General features: G+C 39.5%; 2 long non-coding RNA genes across 2 annotated transcripts; one reads left to right on the top strand and one right to left on the bottom strand.

Moving 5' to 3' along the window:
• Positions 1-2,167: 2,167 nt before the first annotated feature.
• On the top strand, positions 2,168-4,574 carry LOC119742435. The gene is made up of 3 exons (XR_005272852.1): positions 2,168-2,217; positions 2,933-3,057; positions 3,896-4,574. It is a non-coding gene; the product is annotated as an uncharacterized LOC119742435 (long non-coding RNA).
• A 7,272-nt stretch (positions 4,575-11,846) lies between these two features.
• On the bottom strand, positions 11,847-17,185 carry LOC119743583. Its single transcript, XR_005273062.1, has 4 exons — positions 17,045-17,185; positions 16,047-16,191; positions 14,325-14,501; positions 11,847-12,528 (listed from the first exon to the last, which is right to left on the bottom strand). It is a non-coding gene; the product is annotated as an uncharacterized LOC119743583 (long non-coding RNA).
• Positions 17,186-17,981: the final 796 nt, after the last annotated feature.

Raw genomic sequence — 17,981 nt, 5'->3', positions numbered from 1 at the left:
TCTTGACTGTTAGTGAATAATAGTCTCAAGCATCCTGTGAAATCACGGCACCTGGTGTGCTGTCATTTTCAAGAAAAGTGGGATTTTGTATCAATTTCCACCGATGGTCGGCCCTGTTTGAGAGAGAAGCTTGACTTTCTGTCTGTTCCCATCCATCTACTGTTGCCGTATACCTAGATGTAGAACAAAAAGATATATTGCAATAGCTTTTTTCCCACGTGCTGCATCTCCTTGGAATTCTTTGCTTGGTGCTTATTTCCCTCCAACCTATGATCTGTCCTGCTTCAAGAGGCCCTTCAAGGGCGTTGGATTGGTGGTCTGCGGGTAAAGCTGCAGGTTGTGGGTTTGAGTCCAGCCTGGGGTCATGGTGGGTGTGCCCTTGGGCAAGGCACCTTGTCACTAATTGCTTCTCTCCCACCCAGGAGTAATAGGCTATCAGCTTTGGTCCAAAAAATGGGCCACCGGTACCAGACGATTGAAAAGAGCAATGCTCATAGCGATTTTTTGAAAGGCATATCTAGAGTTGGAGAATGTGTGATAGCTTTGCAGTGTGAGTGGTGGCAGTTTTTTGGGTGTTATCACTTTTGATTTGTGTTTTCATTCAAAATGGCTGTACGTCAATATGCTTGAACCAAATAAATTATATGTGGTAATTACAAGCATGTTTTGGCCTCCATTTTAAAAAAGAAAACAAGGGACAGCACCCAAAAAGCTGCCACCGCTGCAATGCTGTCGCATATTTTTTGACTAGAGGGGTGCATACCTTGCCAAACATCACAATGAGCATTATTCCCCTCATTTGATACTGACCAAACCCCCACACTGATGGCTTATAAGTGGGTGCCTATGAGGGCAGAGATGGTGTGGTTGATTTAGCTGCTTTGCGCCGACGTGTAGCCCTGTATATCTGGAGTGGCTTGTAGCCTTGTTCAGGGCGAATAGGCATAAAAAAAAACAAGTCTAAAACCCGGATGGGGATCTTTCTGTGCCTCCTAGACCACTGTTTTGGTGGGGAACACTTGGTTTTACCATGAATTAATTGGAGTGGGTTAATCGTTTCTCTTGTTTTCCAGATTTTTATGCTCATTCAGAGTGAGAAGATCAAGAATGACTACACGTGTCTCTGGTTGGCAAGATGCTGTGAGTATTACCGTCAGTTGTTAATGACGTTTCTTCTTCCAACTTCAAAGTTGCTAATTATGAGAATGAATCTACCTGTTAAGCCTCAACTCATAATGTATTGACCATGCACTCACAACTGTGACTGCACAAGCAAATGTCCAACTAAAGTCACGACACGTCGCGTGCATGCATTTCATGTACTGCTGGAAAATCCAGAGTGGCATTAGGGAGATATGCACATGTTGCCCATGTGTGAAGTAGACTGACGTGTCTCTAACAATGACATAACCAGCATGCACTTGCCCTGATCGTATATTAAGGATGTGACTTGGCGTTTTATTTTGTAAACCTTGAGCAAATATTTTACGAACTGTTTTAAACATTTAGCCATTGACAGTGGTTTTTGCATACCCATTTTGTCTGATCTGCAGAGCGGCGTGATTGACATGATAAATCAACAGTGGTTGACATAGTAAATAGCGGGCAGTCGTTGATAAAGTAAACATGTTCTACCTGTTCCCCAAATGTAATCAATTATGAGGTGCTTCTAAGGTTTTGTAACTTAAGTAGGTTTGAAAACAACGTTAATTATTTGTGCTACATATATGTGTGGTTGTCTCGAAGGAAGATCGGGTGAACGGAGATCCCTTTTATATAATTCGGGTTTTGTTTAAATGTTTTGAAAAATTAGTAAACGGAGTAAGAAGTTTTTTTGTTTCATACGTGTAAACGTCACATCTTAATCCTATATTTGCCATGTTGGATTTGTTCTATCACATTTCAAGCAGATTGTACGACAGAAATTTGCTACATTGAACATCCCTCTTGGCTCCCAAATATTGTACACAGTTACACTGAGCATTGCTGGCCGAAAATTGCTGAAATGAGCATCCACTGAACCGAACCATCTTTTGTGGACCCAATGTGTTTTCTTACAGCAGTATCCTATGTATTTATAACCTTTCTTTGAGTTGTTTTCGTTGTTCAGACATCATGAATCGTAAGGCCAGACTAGCCTGGGAGTTGTACCTTAAGATGGAGACGTCTGGTGAATCGTTCAGCCTGCTGCAGCTCATTGCCAACGACGGCTACAAGGTAAATCATCATCCCCTATTTTAGTCCGTTGGATGTTTGGTCAAGATTTTGGCATTAGCCCCAAATTAGTATCCAGTCACTCAATCTCAACCTGCAGCCGATTTCACAAAACAGATTGGTCACTTCGTCCAAACGCAAATGGTAGAGGAGACATAAATCTAAATATAACGCATGTGTAGAAAAGAATGCAGTATCCAGACGCTACTTCAGCGGTTGTGTACAAAGTCTATGGAGAGTCAAGAAAACTTTCCAAGTATTTCTGAACCAAATTGGAAGTGTTTCTCAGTCCCAGATTCATGTTTGTGAAACATTTTTGCAATGACTGATCTTTATTGAGATGATGTGTGAAGACAAAAGTGGCGTCAGGTTGCAACATTGTTTCCCACGTGTAAAATCAACGAGAATACGAATCCCTGTCAAAAAAAGAAAAAAATGATTCATTGCACATTTACCACTTTGTGTCATTAGCTTGAATAATGAAGGATGCACTTTTGTGTCCCAACTTTGGTAAGCATGTAGAGGGCATCATAAAATACTAGAATAGCCAAAAATCCCAAACTGCTTAAAATATTGATTTTTGGACAATTTCAACACGGTGGGATATGATCGAAAAATTCAGGCTTTTCATTCAAACTTCTGGTTTTTTTGCTCGACCTCAAATTGGAATTGTCAAGGTCTCCTCTCAATTTTTATATTCCAACTTTTCTGTCGGTAGATGGGCCAGTTCTACTATGCTTTCGATGTCCTGGAAAGATTGGACCCCAATCCTGAATACTGGGAAGGCAAGCGAGGGGCGTGCGTGGGCGTATTCCAGCAGATCATTGCTGGTCATGAACCAAGGTGGGTGTCATCTCTGTCAATCAGCAGTGCACACTGACCAATTAGATCTCAAATTCTGGTCAGGTGACTACAGTACATCAATCAAACAGTGCACACTGACCAATCAGATCTCAACCTTTGGTCAGGTGACAGTCAGGTGACCACAGTTCATCAATCAAACAGTGCGTACTGACCAATTACATCTCAATTAGTATATCACACCGGTGCTCTACCAACTGAGCTATCCAGCCCAATGTTGGCGGTTCCCTAATTGTCAATGTCTCTGTCAAAGGGGCGCTAGTCAGAAGCCCTCAACCCGCATATGCCATGCAGCCAGGGATCACGCCCAGAGTCACGATGCAGACCTGGGAAATATAAAACAGGGATCACTCAGAGAGGATACGGCTTTTTATTACAAATTTTCATGAATACTTTTCAACTTCTTACCCCTTTAGTTCAAATTCATTGATCTTTATGGATTTTTCCTTTGTCCCCATATTCTATGAACAGCTTTCATTTTCACTATTAGGTTTTGCCCTTCACCGACTTATAAACACTGTTTACTCAGTGCGTTACCTCCCGAGTGAAAGTTGGAAAAAAATCACTCGGTTGGGACTCGAACCCATGACCTCCTGCTTTCTAGTGCAGACATCTTACCACTGGACCACCAATCTCGTAAACTCGGTGGTCGAGTCATGGGTTCAAATCCCACCCGAGTGATTTTTTGAAGGGCAAATCTTAATATTGAAATGCATCATCCCGACGCAAAGTCCATCTTGTTAATAGCTTTCATTTTTATGTGCACAAAACCCAGTGAAGTTCAAGCCACTAGATTTTTGTCATTTTTTTTCCTCTACAGAGAAACACTCTGTGAGACATCCTCCAAATCTTGCGCAACACCAGTAACCCGCAGGTGGAATACATCATCCGTGTCATGAAGAAGTGGGCCAAGGACAACAGGGTACCAGTTTCCTGAGGTGGTCCCTATCCTAGTCTTGAGATTGTTTAGATTTGTACATCCCAAATGTCCTGCTTCGCAAAGGGATTTTCCAAAGTATTTGTTCTTCACATTGGGAAATTTGCCTTGAAATATTTCTCTATTTAGCTTTGGCAAGATGATTATGCAGGAGAAAACAACAGTTCTGGAGAGAGGCTTAAGTCTCTCATGGCATAAACAAAGTAGGCTTGCCTGGTTAAGCTGGACTGTGTGACTCGGTCAGTGACTCAGTCAACAACTCAGTGACTCGATCAGCAACTCAGTGATTCAGTCAGATTCAGTCAGTGACTCGGTCAGTGACTCGGTCAGTGACTCGTCAGTGACTCGTCAGTGATTCGGTCAATGTCTTGGTTAGTGAATCACTCAGTGACTCATTGAGCAACGTGGTGGCTGTCATCAACTCAGTGACTTGGTCAGTGACTCCGTCAGTGCCTCATTGAGCGACTCAGTGACTCAGTCATGCAGTGACTCGGTGACTCGGTCAGTGTCTCATCCCGCAGTCAGTGATTCGGTCAGTGACTCGGTCAGTGCCTCATTGAGTGACTCAGTGACTCAGTCATGCAGTGACTCGGTGACTCGGTCAGTGTCTCATCCCGCAGTCACTGATTCGGTCAGTGACTCGGTCAGTGCCTCATTGAGCGACTCAGTGACTCAGTCATGCAGTGACTCAGTGACTCGGTCAGTGTCTCATCGCGCAGTCAGTGATTCGGTCAGTGACTCGGTCAGTCAGTGATAATAGTGACTGACTCGATCAGTTAATACTCAGTGACTCGGTCGGACAGTCAGTCAGGCAGCATTGAAATGTTCATCATAATTGTGAATGTTCACGTCACAAATGTTGCTTACATGTAGGACAACTCTGCAAGTTTGTATCTTGGAGTTTCTTGGGCCTGTTTAGAGACAACCCAACGGCATGAGAATGGGCCAGGAATGGTTATTCAAGGAGGGGGTAGTCATCTGTATGTACAGGCATGCAACTTTTCCTCGGATCAGCTGATTTCCTCTTTTTTTACTTCCCATGTGTGCCATTGAAAATAGAAAAACACTGTACAAAGTCTGGGAAAAATTTGAATTTCCTCTTTTTTTATGATTTCCCAGTTGCATGCCTGTATGTAATGTAATTATACTAAATAATGGTTTATATTTATATAAATATACATGTACAAGTTTTCAGAGCACGTTTGTCAAGCAATTTGGGTGTAAGGTCCAGAAGGCATGAAACAAATTGAAAATAAGTGATTTGTACTGGGCCCAATTTCATAGCACTGCTAAGCACACAATTTCTGCCAGCAGAGCCTCTCTGTCTATATTACGGAGATCGTAAGCAGTAAACACAGCAAAAGGCACGCTAATACCTCAGAGGAACAATTTAACTTACCGTAAGCAATAAACACAGCAAAAGGCATGCTAATATACCTCAGAGACAATTTGCTTAACTTACCGTAAGCAGTAAACACAGCAAAAGGCATGCTAATATACCTCAGAGGAACAATTTGCTTAACTTGCCGTAAGCAGTAAACACAGCAAAAGGCATGTATACCTCAGAGGAACAATTTGCTTAGCTTTTGACGTGACAATGTACATGTAGATCTCAATCTGGTAACTGTTAAGCAGCGCCATAAAATTGGGCCCAGATTGTATTCAAGTCCCGAGTCCACACAAATCCTTGAAAGTCAATCTTGTCATCCATGTCCCAAGTCAGTTTCAGAAATTTCAATCCAACAGAATCTTTCTCAAAGGCAATCTATCACATTGTAAATACTATATTTTTTTCATGTACAATATTGGGAAAGAATGTTGCAACCTGATGCTGCTTTTTCTTCATATCATGTCAGTGAAGTCATTCATTGCAAAAATGATGATAATAGACATGAATCTGGGACTGATAAATACTTAAGAGAACATTTTCTTGACGCTCCATACTTAACGCCGCTGAAGTGGCGTCAGGTTGCAACATTCTTTGCCAATATTGTGTGATATTCTGACTTCATTTCTTTATTTCATCTGTAAAAACATTAAATGTTTACTGCCTTTCTTTAAAGGGAAGATACAACATTTGCAAACATCACAAAACGAAATGATCAAATTATCATGAAATACCTTACTGGATTGTTGGGGAATGAAAGTCTAAAGCATCCTGTAAAATTGTGGCTCCTGATGTGCTGACATTTTTAAGAAAAATGTTACTTTTCCAACGCTGGTCAGCCGACCAGCATTGGAGAAAACTGGCTATTTTTCAAAAATTGCTCCCAATTTTTTTATAATTAGTTATTCCGCATTTTCTTTGCAATTGATTACACACCTGTGAAGAGGTATAAGTCTGCTAGACTGATTCTCTGACCTTTTGATTCCCCAAAGTCTATTAATTGCTCCGTTTTACCTTATAAGTGGGGTCACCAGACTGCAAATACATGACTGGTTTTCTTGGCTTTTCCAGCTTCTACAAGCCCAAACGTGAAAAAAAGTCATTTTAACAATATTTGCTAAAACATACTAATCCTCCAAATCCATTTATTTCTGAAAATTGCAGCGAAAGCAAATGTTGTACATGCCCTTTAAGTCCGATAAATATTTTCTTGCAGTGTAAATATTGTGTAGGTGAATTTTAAAAGTAAATGTGTACTTAAAATATTGTTGGAATGCTGTGCATAGTTCTTTGAATAAAGGGATATTAAATCAACACAATAAATGAAAGTGAAAAAAAATACCTGTTTGTTATTGTTTTGTTTGTTTTCTTGGAAGTTTGTTTGGGATTCTGAAAACAAAACTTCAGTTTATTTAAAAGATAAGTTCAGTAGATTTATGTTTGGGCATGGAGCTATAAAAAGTTGGGAAGGTAAGAAAAAAAATAATAATATAATTATGGTGGGACTCGAACCTGAGTCGCCTGATTGAGAGTCCTACGCCAGTCCACAAGACCATTAAGGCACTCAAATGTTATACTAGTTCTGCTTAATTACAATTGTAAGATAGGCTTATCGTGGTTTTTCACGTTGACGCCCATGCACGCTTAGACGTAAAAAAACAGTCTGACGATGTAAAACATTCGTTTGATTTGGGTGTAGCTGTTCTAATTGATCTAAATGTAATTGGAAAATGGTAAAGGGTGTCAACTGAACTAAACTCCTGAAATTCAATGAAATAAAACTCGTACAATCCTTGGTTTCAGTACGAAACACACGTGTTCAACGGATGCAGAGAAGCCTATTTCTTTTGTTAAATTCCTTTGTTGAATCTGGCGTTAACAATAAAATGTTTCCATTGAGGGAAAAGGATTAAACGCCGCGATCTTTTTTCACGCTTGAATGCATCTGAATGGGGAATATTGAAGCGGAAAATCACGATTTACAGCACTTAGGCAGCATTTTATCCCACACAATGATACTTTTTGAAGAGGAAATTGCATACTGAATACATCCATAGTTTCAAAATTCAAAAATTCGTGGTATTTAAAAAGTCCAGGAAATTTTTTTGGAAAAATTTCACCAAAACTTTCCTCATCCTAACGTAGGCGGCGCTATATATATATTTCATTCTCAGTGCGCGCGATAGCCGCCGCCCGATCTGTGTATCACCTGTTTACCCAATCTCATTTTAGCATCACAATTTCAATTTATCTCACGAATAAAAGTTGAATAGGTCTAAAACTAAAACAATACATAATTAAGGTCAGTGAAAAAAATGCAATCCGAATAAAAGTCAACTTTAATGGAACAAAAGTGACGCGTATCAGGATATTAATTAAAGGGCCCCGGTATACACATGAGCAAGAGGGAGGCGGGATTTTTTTTGTCGTGTGAGATGGGGGGGGGGGGGTGGGGGAACAAGCGAAATATATTTATTAAACTTGAAGTCGTAAGTGGAGAAATGTTTTTTAAATAAAAGGGCTATAAACTGTATATGTATTCAAAAAAGGAAGCCAGCCCCGCCTCCATCCCCTTGCAATGCCATACACACACACGCTAATGCGCTAGCCAACTCTGGATACGGTGCACGTGCGGGAATGAATATATATAGCGCCGCCTACGTTAAGATGAGGAAAGTTTTGGTGAAATTTTTCCTAAAAAATTACCTCGACTCTTTAAATACGGCGAATTTTTGAATTTTGAAACTATAGTTGTATTCAGTATGCAATTTCCTCTTCAAAAAGTATCATTATGTAGGATAAAATGCTGCCTAAGTGCTGTAATTCGTGATTTTCCGCTTCAATATTCCCCATTCAGATGCACTCAAGCGTGAAAAAAGATCGCGGCGTTTAATCCTTTCGCTTCAATGGAAACATTTTATTGTTAACGCCAGATTCAACAAAGGAATTTAACAAAAGAAATGGGCTTCTCTGCATCCGTTGAACACGTGTGTTTCGTACTGAAACCAAAGATTGTACGAGTTTTATTTCATTGAATTTCAGGAGTTTAGTTCAGTTGACACCCTACACCCTTTTCCAAATAAATTTAGATCAACTTGAACAGCTACACCCAAAATCAAATGAATGTTTTACATCGTCAGACTGTGTTTTACGTCTAAGCGTGCATGGGTGCAACGTGAAAAGCCACGATAAGCCTATCTTACAGTTATATTTAAGCAGAACTAATCGAGCATTGAGCTCGTGAATGGTCTTGTGGACCGGCATAGGACTCCTGATCAGGCGACTCAGGTTCGAGTCCCACCATTATTTTATTGTTACTTAATTTTCTTCCCTTTTTTTTTTTTTACATTCCCGAGACATAAATTGACTGAACTTATGTTCGAAAAATTGAACTGTTGTTTTCAGAATCAAATATAATTAAAAATATAAATATTCTTTTTTTATGAATATTCCTCCATGATTGGACCAAGAATTGAAAACTACAGGAGAGACAAGTTTGGAAATAACACAGTGTTTCCTGAAAAGCATTTGAAATTTAGATTTTTCAACTTCGTTTAACAGTTTATATGAAACTTAACACAGAGTTATCACTGACTATGGTATTATTCTCGAACTAGTTGCAGAGCATTACACAAAATAAAACATATTTAACCAAAACATTTCACGCATGTCAGTACTGCAAGCGTAGAGTTTTAAAAACCAATGATATAGGCCTAATTTGTCTATTTTTCATGATAAATCACCTGGCCACCGTTCAATTTAATGCGTTACTTAATTTTTGAGATAGTTTGTCGGCCAGGACTATCGTTTTCGAGCAAAAAGTGAGAAAAATAGTATGTTTGGACTGGGACTGCATCCTATCGCCAACTTTTTCTCTGCGTTGACACTAGACACTGTTGAGGGAGAGAAAAACAATATTTTGTCTAAATCTTCTGTCTAGTTTGTCTATTTTTCAGGATAAATCACCTGACATTCGTTCAATTTAATGCATTACTTAATTTTTGAGATAGTTTGTCGTCAAGGACTATCGTTTTCGAGCTAAAAGTGAGAAAAATAGTATGTTTGGACTGGGACTGCATCCTATCGCCAAGTTTGTCTCTGCGTTGACACAAGACACTGTTGAGGAAGAGAACAACAATATTATGTCTAAATCTTCTGTCTAGTTTGTCTATTATTGATGATAAATCACCTGGCCACTGTTCAATTCAATGCATTACTCAAGTTTTGAGAGAGTTTGTCGTCAAGGACTATCGTTTTCGAGCTAAAAGTGAGGAAAATAGTATGTTTGGACTGGGACTGCATCCTATCGCCAAGTTTTTCTCTGCGTTGACACAAGACACTGTTGAGGAAGAGAACAACAATATTTTGTCTAAATCTTCTGTCTAGTTTGTCTATTTTTGATGATCAATCACCTGACCACCGTTCAATTTAATGCATTACTCAATTTTTGAGAGAGTTTGTCGACCAGGACTATCGTTTTCGAGCAAAAAGTGAGAAAAATAGTATGTTTGGACTGGGACTGCATCCTATCTCCAAGTTTTTCTCTGCGTTGACACCAGACACTGTTGAGGGAGAGAAAAACAATATTTTGTCTAAATCTTCTGTCTAGTTTGTCTATTTTCAGGATAAATCACCTGGCCACCGTTCAATTTAATGCATTACTCAATTTTTGAGATAGTTTGTCGACCAGGACTATCGTTTTGGGGGAAAAGTGAGAAAAATAGTGTTTGGACTGGGACTGCATCCTATCTCCAAGTTTTTCTCTGCGTTGACACCAGAAACTGTTGAGGGGAGAGAAAAACAATATTTTGTCTTAATCTTCTGTCTAGTTTGTCTATTTTTCATGATAAATCACCTGGCCACCGTTCAATTTAATGCATTACTCAATTTTTGGAGATAGATGTCTTCTTTTTACTCCAAAGCCGGACATTCGTGATGACGCGGTACGAGTAGCGACCACTGTGCATGTGGCGCGCCCTCTATTGAAAGATTGGCTAAAAATGATATTTTTTTATCAATTAGTCGGTGATTTTTTGCCCAAATCTTCAAAATAATGTGCTTGAATGTTGATAGATACTTATCTGATATCGAAAGAGGTTTCGGAGTCGTTTGGAGAAAAATCTTTCTTTTTTTGGCCACACATTTGAGAGAAACAAAATAATATAAGTTAATTAAAGTTCCACTCTGCAATTTTATTCAATCTTTTTATTCCAGAAACCTTAAACTAGAAAATCACTTGAATCATAGCAAGAACTAAAACAACAAGACAAACAAATCCAGTGTTAACCTTGTAACAATTACTGAAAAAATGCAATATTTCCAAAAACCAGAGCGTGAATTTGGACACCAATATTTGTTAGACAAAATGAAACAATGTTAAAACAAATTATACTGTCACATGCAGTTCAAATTTCCTTTCGTAACTTTGACTGAACATACCTGTACATACTTTGAGCAGATATATTGATATTAAAGAGGGCAATAACATCTAAGTTTTGCAGTTACTAAATCGGACGCATGGCAAGTCTGTTCAAATAGATTTCTCGTCTACTTGTATTTTTCAAGTCGAGTTTAAGAGTACATGTTGCATCAATAAACTGCAGGCTGGTAGACATTTCTGACAATGTCAATTCAATTGACAACAATGTCAATTCGGAGTACTGAAATAAAAAATATGTCTCTAAATCTTTGAACAAGGATTTTTATCAGTGGGGAAATAACGGATAATTTGAACATACTTTTTTAAATTTTCTTTTCATTATGAGGAGAAAATCATGTTTTGCATTCAAATGTTTTTGTTTTAGACAGTTACATACCCAGTTGAAAGGAAAGAAAGATACTTGAAGTGATATATGATAATATTTGACAAATAGTGCAGCTTAATGAGAAATGAAAGTAACTATTCAGCACTTGATTACAAGTACCTATTATTGAGAATATTTTAGAAGGATTTCTTAAGAAAACATGAGAAAGTTCTAAGAAAGGACTTTTGTTTTAGATAAATCGTCTTTTGGGAAAATTTTATTAAAAAAGTATTCTATTTTAATCCTGGCAAATTTTTTTTAATTGCTTTAAACTTACATGATACTTGTCCGAGGCCAAAAAAATAAGTCTTCGGTTTCTGGTACGGAGCTTGCCCAAAAATTGGTGCAGCGATGCGCCATTTTTTTTAATTTGTTTTTTCTTCAAATGTCGGTGATGACTGCAAATGGTGCCCGACTAAATTTAGTGCAAAATATACGTGAGCCTACAGAGGCCACATAAAGCTTATGCTCGATAGTAACCCCATCTAAAAACACATTAAACTTGTGTAGCAGCAGGATTCCAGTCAAACCAGTGAGTTGGGCAGTTTTGAGACATCATCTTACAATGAAAAAACTTGTTAAGTTGGCTGTCGCGCATGGCTACAGTGACGCGCGCGCATACCAGAAACTGGAGCCTTTTGGGGGGGGGGGGGGGGGCCTAAAGTACTTGAGGCCCAATTCCAACACGATTTCTGGTCAGATATTCCATCCAACAGATAATCACATCAAAAATGTGGGAGAAATTGCGGTCACAAAAGATAACTTCTTTCCAATCAATAAACCGGTAATTTTTGCTCAAATCTTCATAAAAATGGATTTTTGAACACTGATTGAAACTCATCTTACATCGTAGGGCATTGCCGAGTCATTTGGAGGCAAGTCCTGTTTCGGCCAAATTTCATAAGAAATGTTAGGTTGAACCCTTGCAATTTGTTATGAGTTTTGGTTAAAAAAACCCAAAACTACTTGAAACTAAAAGAGCGAACTGTGAAGAAAGTTTAAAACTGCACCTTGAAGAAATACCTTACAATACAATGGCATAATTATCTCTAGAAATTTGGTCTTAGGGCATACAATCAACCCCCCCCCCCCCACTTGATCAACCTAGCCCCACCCCTTATTAATCTTGATTTCCCGCACTAAATATTAAGCAATGCTTAGAATCAAGAATTGAAGGCGACATGTTGACGCATCTATGGCATGCATCGTTTTATGAAGCGTGGGTAGAAGCAGACGTCCCTGATATGCATGCGGTTTAGGATCCAGGTCAAGAATCGTTCCAGTCCGAGACCGTAGCCTCCGTGAGGACAGGTACCGTACTTCCTCTGTGGAGGGAATAAATACAAGAAATATTCAGTACGCACAAATTTGGCTAAACTGGGGGCCATTAGATGGAGCAAGGTTCAATCAAGGACCATAGTATACAAATATGGAATGTTTGGAGTGGTGTAGTAAACCTAGCCGCCTCAGGTTATCAATGGACATTCTATTTCCTGAGGGGAAGCAACGGGAAAATTGAATGCTCCACGGATCATCGACGGAGGCTAGTTTTACTTCACCACGAGATAAGGCATTCAATATTTGTTTCATAACACTTCACCCACAGATTCTGCTAGGTTTTTAATACCTTAAATAACAAAAATCTGACCACAGTTAAAATGAACTTCTTTTCAATTCATAATTGGTGGGAACTCTTCCAAACCACCCCTTCACAAAACGTTTAAATCCAACTCTGAGGCGCGCTCTCTTGGAAACAATACGCACTACGTGCACTCCAGCATGCATTTGCACACAAAAACCGCACCATGGGCATAGTACTTTGGTTGCTAATGGTATAGTACTTTGGTTGCTACGGGTATAGTACTTTTGGCTGTGCTCTGAAAGACAGCAAAAATAGAAAGTACCATGTGACTCGCTCTCGGCCAATCAAGACACAGAATCTCTGGGTGAGGTATTGTAATTAATTATAGTTTGACTAACTCTGATGGAACGCACGCCAGTCGAAGATGGTTGGACTAGTCTAGTCGACTATTCAGGACCAGCCTACCGCGGCTGGTCGCGCCACGATTTATAGCTGGTTATCAATAGCAATTTGTCATAACGTTGGGCATAGGGGATCAACTACGATATCGAACAAAACGGCAGAAAAACAAAAATTGTGAGTACTAAATTCCACTTTCATGGCATAGTTTTTCTTTGTTAGTTTAGGATTCTGTCACTACTGTCACCATTGTACAATAAAATTATAAACTACGCAATCACTATTTCAATATTAGGCTCTGCCCTTCACCGACGTATAAACACTGTTTACTCAAAAGTGAAAAAATCATTCGGGTGGGACTCGAACCCATGACCTCCTGCTTTCTAGTGCAGATGTCGTACCATTCGACCACCGAGCTTAAAAGCTATTATTTGTGTAAATAAAACAGAAACATCAAGTGTTGAACAAATCTTCAGCGAATGTGCGAGCACCATCTTCTCACGGCTGTTGACATGTCAATAGTTTGACTAGAGTTGTACCCACTTTAATTTCAGTGCGCATGTGCTACGTACGTTACCAACCAACCACTATTCAACCATTGGTCCTAGATCCAACTTGCCCCTAGTTCACTCAACACTCCTTTTACCACTAAAGTTGCCGAGATCTGCAAGCGCATCTCAATTTAGTCACATTGGAAAATGACTCGGACTCGAACTCGACTCCTCGAACTCGAGCTTGGTGACTTATGACTCGAGTCACGTAATTTCATCAAAAGAAAAAACCTAACGCAGGGATGGGAAAGGATCATTGAGGAATAATGTTTGGATGATAAAACATGGAGGGAAGGGATGGAGGAGGATTTTGTAGGGATGGGAGTTAAAAGGAAAACGCATTTTGGGTCTAAACAACATGTACACACAACATTATACACTGGGATTTACTTAAAAGACAGAATGACTGATTAAAAATAATTTAAATAAAATATGATTGGTTTGGTGAACAACTAAGAACAAGTGACTCGTGACTCGGACTCGAGGCTTGTAACTCGAGGCTTGGACTCGGACTCGGGACTTGGACTCGACGTTGGACGGTGACTTGACTACAACACTGGTACTTGGTCACAGAGTCCACTGTACCTACCAGGTAATTCTGAGTTGACCACCCCAGGGTAGACAGGCAAAGGCCCCCAAGAGGTGACGACATGAAGCTAGTCCCTCAGCTCAGGATGGGTCTTCACCTGTAAGGCCAGGGTGTCGGAGTTGATGCCTGTACCGTCTGCTGTCTTATTAGGGATCATCTTGATGGACTTCAGGGAACCTGGGCGGGGAAAAAAAAATTACGAGATGGAAATTATCCTTTTTTATATTGGATTTTTGTTTGCCTTTGGCCGATATATTTAGCAAACACTGTACAGTTAGTGATGTCCAGAAGGCTTAGGTGGGACTCAAACTAATGACCTCCTACACAAACAAAGTTGGGTTAAGCACTGCTACATCAGACTCCAAACGGCCAGCTTGCCACAGCAAGCTCAGTGGTCGAGTGGTTAATGCGTCTGCACTAGGAAGCAGAAGATTGTGGTTCGTGTCCAACCCAAAGAAAGCTTGTTTTTTTTTTCTTGAAGCCCTCAGACAACACTCGAGCAGAGATGAAACTGGCATACGGCAAAAAAATCGGAAAATAGGCCGAACAAAAATACGAGTCAGAAATCGGGGCCGCGCTGCAGTTACACACATGTAGATATGCATGTACAATACACTTCATGTCCAATTTCCGGACACCAACTCCTGCTTTATTTTCGATTGAAACAAAATTTTACGATGAAAAAAAATGGTTAGTGTTTTCATTCCATAAAACGCCTGAATTACGGTTGGAGTAATGGAGTCATCAACAAAGAAGTTCACTTCTTACTTGAGAAAGTTGAGGAAAAAGTCCGAAAGACAAGGGCACCATTCATGTTCATGGTGCTTCAAATTTCATGTCCATGATTCAACCATTCAACCACACAACTCCACAACTCCACTTCCATTCATACGAAGGGAAAAATCAGGCATTATCGTCTTTCTCTTCCAACAAATGCCAGTGAAATGTTTCGCTAATGCTCTCTTCGCCATCCTCGAGATAATCATCATGATTTTTAAAGCATTGCATTTTGTACAACTAAATCCGAAACCTCCAAAAATCGCACAACATAATGATTTTATCCACTGGTTCGTTCACGAAAGACACGAGGCTACCCGTTCCCGACCGGCCATGTGCTAGCGGAGGGTGCGGTACGCTGATACCACTGCATAAATCTTTAATGCTTACAAGTGCGACACAGTGATTTTTCCATGTCGCCTGTCAATGTTTAACCTTTTGTCCAGCCGGAAAAGGCTCCGATCAGTGTTATGGCCTGTGTTTCTACCGTTGAAACATTCCAATAGCGACTGGTGAAAGAGATTAAAACTACGTTCGCAATGATTTCAACGTGCCATTTTCATCAACTTTTCATAAACTTTCCTTCGAAATTATGATTGAAATAAAATGACATTTTGTGAAAAAAATAATTATAAAATCAAATTTTGTGGGACACATTGTAAGAAAATCGGAAATTTCGTTGGAAAATTCAAAAAGTCGGATTTCCAATTAAAATCGGAAAAGTTTCATCTCTGCACTACAGTGTTTGTAAAATACTGAAGCAAAGGGCAACAAAAAAGTTACATATATGAAAAAGAAGATCAATAATTATATGGATGAAATCGAAAACCAATTGTACTAAAGTTGATTCCTACTTTCTGATTCACAATTTCAAATTTCACAATTATCCAAACAGAATTGAGATGCGGACCAATGCAAATGAGTCTTCACAGGTGTTTGTCTTACCTGAATGAATAATTTTACCGCAGAAACTGGCCTTGTTCTCTCCTATCTTTTCGAGTTCTCGATGGGTAATCCTGAATCTGCTCAGTGAATGGGCGTCATTGTAGGCCCAAACAGATCCACGTAGGTCCTCAAACACTTTATATATCTATCATTGAAATATTATCAATACAATTATGATTAGCTTTGAAATATTTACATAGAATCAGGGGCGGGGGGGGGGGGGGGGGGGATGTCAGGGGAAGGAAAGGGGTTGGGAATTACACCCCCCCCCCATTTTTTTTTAGACAAACACACTTTCCCCTTCCCTTTACATTTGTGGAAGACAGTGTTCTAGTGAAGGTTTGCAGTTTGCAGTAACACCATGTAGGCATGCAGAGTCTCTTTTGGGAAGATGTGTGGTTCTTTTCAGAGCCACATATCTTCCTTCTACATGGTGGTACCGCAAACCTTTACTAAACCATGCCACCACGTAGTTAGACCAAGTAGTTAGCCCTTACAAATTGTCTTGCAAAGATGTTCCATCAACAAAACTGAGAATATGACAACATCAACTTGATCGTCAGGCAAGGCAGAGACTGATTTCAAATGACAACAACCCCAGAAAGTGAAGGTGAAACTCTGATCAGATGACAACCAACATTTGCCCAGGAAAGAAAAAAAGGCAACTGATGAATTGAAATCAAATTGTGATTTGTGAGTAAAAACTTCCATTTGACTTCATTCCTTATCAGATCAAATTGAATATCAAACAGAAGGGAAGTACAGAATTGTTGTATGGGTAAATAAATCAACATCCAGGGGAAGAACACAATTCATTTGGGGGAAAAAGACAAGAAGGATTGATAGAAAAGAAAATCTCCTCTTTTTTGGGCTGTTGTCTACATCTACATATACATTTGTACAAAGTAATATTAGTGCTTAAAGATGTTTTGAGTGAATGTTACTTTCCATCATCAGTAACATGACCAAATTGAAACCAACTACCAACTACACTGTACCTGCTCCTCCGTCCAATCACATCCATATACTGTCATTATCCCCAAAGCCATTTTCAGGATGTATTCATCAAGTTTATTCCCACGTGACCGGTTGAACCAACTACAGGATGAGTCAAAAAGAAAGTGAAAGAATTTGAAAAATTGATGTTAATAAAAAAACACGAATAAAGTACATCTTATCAGACTTGTATGACTCGTGACTCGGACTCGAGTCTGACTCGAGTCACATTTTTAATAACTCGGACTGGGATTCAAGTCACTTTGACTTACGACTCGGACTCGGGGCTACGGACTCGGACTTGGACTTGAACTGACTTGTGACTCCACGGAAATTACCGCACTGCACACGCGCACATATATAATTCGATCGTTTTCTTTACTGTGCAATACATGTACAGGGCTCTCGATGTGGTGCATGCATGGCCGTGGCCTGTTACCGATATAAATCAATGTACTGAAACTTGTACCCCGCCATCAACACGCAATACTGCATTGGTGCAAGATTGATAGGGTAAGGTACCAGACTTTTCTTGTCAGACGTCCTGTCGTTCACACGTGTATTGCTGTCGCATCGCGATAACGCGATATGAATAGTCTGCTGATCTGCCCGTTTCGGTAACGTTACATGCAAGTTGCAACGTACGTAGATCATGATGGCATCCACTCCAAAAATTGTCAATTTTGGATATCTTAACTTCAAGAGAAATGCCAATGGAAGATCAAGTGCAGAATGCAAGTTCTGCAGGAAAAAAATAGAGGAGAAAACCGGCACTACGTCCAACTTCAATTGCTACCTTTCACGTATATAGAAGTCTAAAAAAAGATATTTGAAACGCCTGAACTTTAAATGCAAAAGTTAGGCCAATACCAGTTTTGTCTGAATTGCCTTTATAACTGTTTTTGAAAATGAACTCCTCATTTCCAGAGCAAATTAGAG

This window comes from Patiria miniata, unplaced genomic scaffold (assembly GCF_015706575.1).
Source record: "Patiria miniata isolate m_02_andy unplaced genomic scaffold, ASM1570657v1 HiC_scaffold_6, whole genome shotgun sequence".
Taxonomy (NCBI): domain Eukaryota; kingdom Metazoa; phylum Echinodermata; class Asteroidea; order Valvatida; family Asterinidae; genus Patiria; species Patiria miniata.
The sequence above is the reverse complement of the archived record's forward strand: the minus strand, read 5'-3'. Positions and strand labels throughout refer to the sequence as shown.